Raw genomic sequence first — 4,556 nt, forward strand, 5'->3', positions numbered from 1 at the left:
GCTCCTCACTCACTCACTATGAGCTACATTAAAGCCTCTACAACAACAAGTCCTCCCTACTGCCACTTACCTCACCAAGCTTTCCTCTGTACTTGGTCTTCTAGCAAGCACTTGGTTCTCTGTCTCTGGAACCTCTTTTGAGCACTTCCCTCTGCTCCTTTAGGCTTCAACTCATCTGCACCTTCTAGGAGCACAATTGTCCTCTTTATCCAACCTCTGTTGGAATTTCTCAAGGTTCTGCCACATTCTTCTTTCATTTAGAAACTTTTACTAGATTCTTTTATCCCTTAGCAATTCTACCCACATCCTCTATGGAATTTCCTTTGTGAGTTGCAACAATACCTCTGCAGTAACAAGTCTCCTTCTTGCTACATATGACTCACTAAGCTTATCTCCTCTAAGCTCAGTCTTTTAGCATCTCTCTGGTTCTTTCCTCTGGAACCAATTGAGCACTCCTTGCTCTAGGTTGCTGCAATCTTCTCACCTTCTTATGCTACTACCTGTGCATAATTATAAAAACCACAACTCTCCAATCTTCAAATTAGATTAAAACAAAGCATATCACCTCACCTTCAAGATCTCTGCATGATCTCATTCTACCATTCTCCTGCACTTTGAATGGATTGTCCTCTGTCTCTTGCATCTGCAAGTTCTGCTACGCTTTAGCTCCGTGTGCTTACTATTGTCAGATTATAATTTGATCTCCTCTTGCCTGCATACACATCTTTACACATAACTCTATTCTAAATTCTTTTCAAAGAAACTTTCACACAAAATTTCTTTATTATACCTTAATACCAAATGTTCCAGCCAAATTATGCTCTGATACCAAAATGATGCATGTAAACTCGCGTATACCCACAGTATGCATATAGAATGCATATATTTGTTTTTCCCCAGAAATTTTATACTCTCTACCGAGTCAAATCTTCATTATATAAGGTTTAAGGCCCCCTTTATTAAATCTATGCAGAATTATTTGTTAACTAACCCAATCTAACCCTTCAAATTCTTTCATCGGGACTTATTCACTCATAAGCCTTTAATCAATCCTTAATGTCACATATATAACCAAATTCCACACTTTAACCTTGGTTATGTTTGGACTTACAATAAAAACTTCTATCGCTCTTTATTTCTATATTAATACTTGCATAATAGAAATACTCCACAAAGCATACATAACCATACCTTTTCCATGCTTTCCTCAGCCTCTGCACATTACCCAATGCTTATCGTATCGCAATCACAATCGCAGGGTTTCAAAAGGACTCTTCAGAATCTAGAATTCAAAACCCCCGATCTGCGGGATGCGATCATGCTATCCACCGTTCCATGACCTTTATACATTTATTTCCCAACCATTTATTTACTCCATCAAATCCATTTCTATCGCAATTCTTGCGAATCACGCTAACATGCCTCCTAAGACTCCTTTCGCATCCGATATGCGATGAACTACTACCAGACTTCAAATAACATAAACCGCATCCATTACCTTCTCGAGTCCGCTCTCATCACACATCACAATCACAAATCACAATTGATAAGGGCCACGATACATATATTATGGAATATTGTGATGCAATCAAATCACCAAGCGCATCGGACATCGCACGTTGCACTTTCTTGTGGCCCAAGGATCATTCCTCACAAATGAAATATTGCGATGTGGGGTTTATCGCTATCCTCCACCATTGATCAGAACACTTGATCCAATGGTCAACAATGATATCGCATGTCACAATCGCAAATCGCTTAAGGTCGATTCATTCATTCCTGAAATATGTTGTGATGTGATTCCAACTATTCCATTCTATGCGACTTAATCCCATCCATTGATCGTAAAGATCCAACGAATCCTATGCATCAATACTTTATTTCTTCGTCCGTCACTTTAATTAGGTTATACACCATTTCTTCAATGTTTTCTGTGGTTTCAGATTACTTAAGGGTTCTGGTCCTTCCGCTGTTCTGCTGCGCAACTCCCTCCTGAGCTTAACTCTATGTGTTTCTTCAATCACTGTCACTCCTAGACGTTACTTTGATCCTTCAATTGGATTCAAGATCCATTATGATCCTTCGTATCATCCTTCTTCTCTCTGTGTTTCACCTTCGAATTCTACCTGAATACATATACTATGCATAACAATGATTCACACATAACTTATCATTCCATATTCAAACCACACACTTATATAATTTAGGAATTGAATTATCTGTATATATAAACAAATGATTACATATTGTGACTCTCTGTCTCTCTGGCCTGATTTCCAATGTCAGTGTCCTCTGTTTCACAATCTGCCCATAGGCTTACAATCAAACCTCTAATTCTCGACTTGACAGATTAACCAGCTAACTCTTTTCTCTGCCTTTTTGGCTTGCATTTATACAAAATGATTCTACAACCAATTCCTGGTTTAGATACATAGACTTCTCAAAAAAATCCTAAAATCTCTTCCTTATCTCTAAGGATCCTCTCCAATCCAAAAAATCATGAACTAACTCTTAATCTAAGATTTACAATTAATTCTCAAATCTCTCAATCTCTCAACTATCCTAAATCTCTCATGTTCTCCTACATTCGAGAACATTTACAAATATGTCTCTCAATTCTTAATTAAATCCTATTCTCATTAAAATCACTCAAAAGCCTAAATAGTTACATTAATTCAACACTTAGGAAACCAACTTCCTTAAAACACAAGACCCCCTATGTCTACTAAAATACAATGATATTATTGAGTTGAATGTTGCTACATCAGTACTATTTTGCTTGATGTTAGACGATTATTTCATGTTTTTGTGTGTCTCTACTAGGGTGGTACTATTTCCTCTCTCTTGGATGCTCACTTTTATCCCCCCTTTCACTAGGAGAAACTTGGTACACCTGCAACTGATAATTCACTAGGCACACTCACTTGCTTTTTCAAAGGCACATACGCGCTTCTACCTCTCGCTGCCAGCTAAAGTGAAGGAAAATTTGTAAGAATATATGGCATCCGATCCAATACTCTAGATGGGGCTCATATTTCAAATGGTGTCAGGTCTAATTGGTACTTCAGATCAGGGATACCCCCTTGGTTGATGGATTTCTAGCACCATCAACACACTCATAAACAATTTTTTTAATCACAAAATTTACAAAAATATTTGTTTTCATGTTGACACCTATAAAAAATTTCAGTCCCCACTACTATGTTATTAGCTCACTTTAGGAGGAACAACGGAAGTGCAAACAATAGAAATTTTTCCACACCCTTTAAAAATCAACTTCTTTTGCACTAAATACTTTGCTAACTAACTAATTAAAGGTTATGTTGTCATAATGAAAGCTCTTCACTTCCGTATGTTTTTTATTTCTGCACAGTTCTTCGGCATTATTTTTATTATATATTATTGGTAATATTTTAATTCTAAATATTTCTAAATAATTTACTAAATGTTATACCAAGTGTGGAGAAAACTACGCAAGATGAAATCTCTTAGAAGCACAAAAACTAAATCAAATTTTTTATTGTAGAAAATGCAAACTAGAAAACCCTTACCTTAATCAATCTGTATATTAAAGAAATTTGTATATATATGTAATAGTAAAATGTGAAATATCATTACATTATGAATTAAAGTTGTAAATTTCCCTCTGCACCTTCCTTCTCTCACACATATCTCATCCTATGCACATCCTTCATTCGACATAGTTAAATATGTAAAAGTTTTAAATGGAAAATAGTTTAAATTAATTTTCCATCTAAGCCCCTGTTCTCATGCACATTACCCATCCTCTGCACAATAAAATGTTTAGACAATGGAAAGTTCACAAAAGGAAACATAATAATACTAATTTGAAATTTTTTCATAGTCAAAATAATTACACGTCGATGGCGTACATTTCCTTATGCACCCCTATTTTCTCACACATACGTTGTCCTCCACACATCCTTTGGACAATGAATGTTTACATTGTGCAGAGTCAAAGCCAACATTAATAGAAGAGGCAAAGGCTTAAAATCAAGGAAACTTAGATCGATGTTATATTTACATTGCTAGAGCGACTCTGCAAACATAGAGTCGGGGATTAGAACTGTAATTCGCCAATTTTATTAGCAAGTGTGACACAAGTTCAAGTTTATGGAGCGCAATTCTGGAGTTACAAAGAAAGACCGTAGTGCTTATTTATTTAAAATGACTTGTTCTTTAGAATTTATTGTCAATTTGGTCTGAAATCATGCTGAAATGATTCTATCTGAAGCATGGGTCCATTTCGACCTTTCAAATTAGAAAATGGCAGTAATGGAATTGAAGTTGGAGCGGATGCAATTAGAAAAGGAAATATTGAGTTTTCATGTGGTAATTTGGCTTAGGCAAAGGACATCAATGTTGAGGAGGACACTAAGGAAACAAATGATGATATCATGGCCATTGACCAAGATTCCCCCCGTTATCAACTTGAGCCAAAATTTAATGAAGCCCACGTCGCTTCTTAGCAGTAATTTAAATAGTTGTTACTTTTTTAGTTAATAGAGAAAATCAATTTAAAATAGTTTCTATAG

This window comes from Pinus tabuliformis, chromosome 7 (genome assembly GCF_031772625.1).
Source record: "Pinus tabuliformis cultivar Carrire ecotype Pingquan chromosome 7, CPIR1, whole genome shotgun sequence".
NCBI lineage: Eukaryota > Viridiplantae > Streptophyta > Pinopsida > Pinales > Pinaceae > Pinus > Pinus tabuliformis.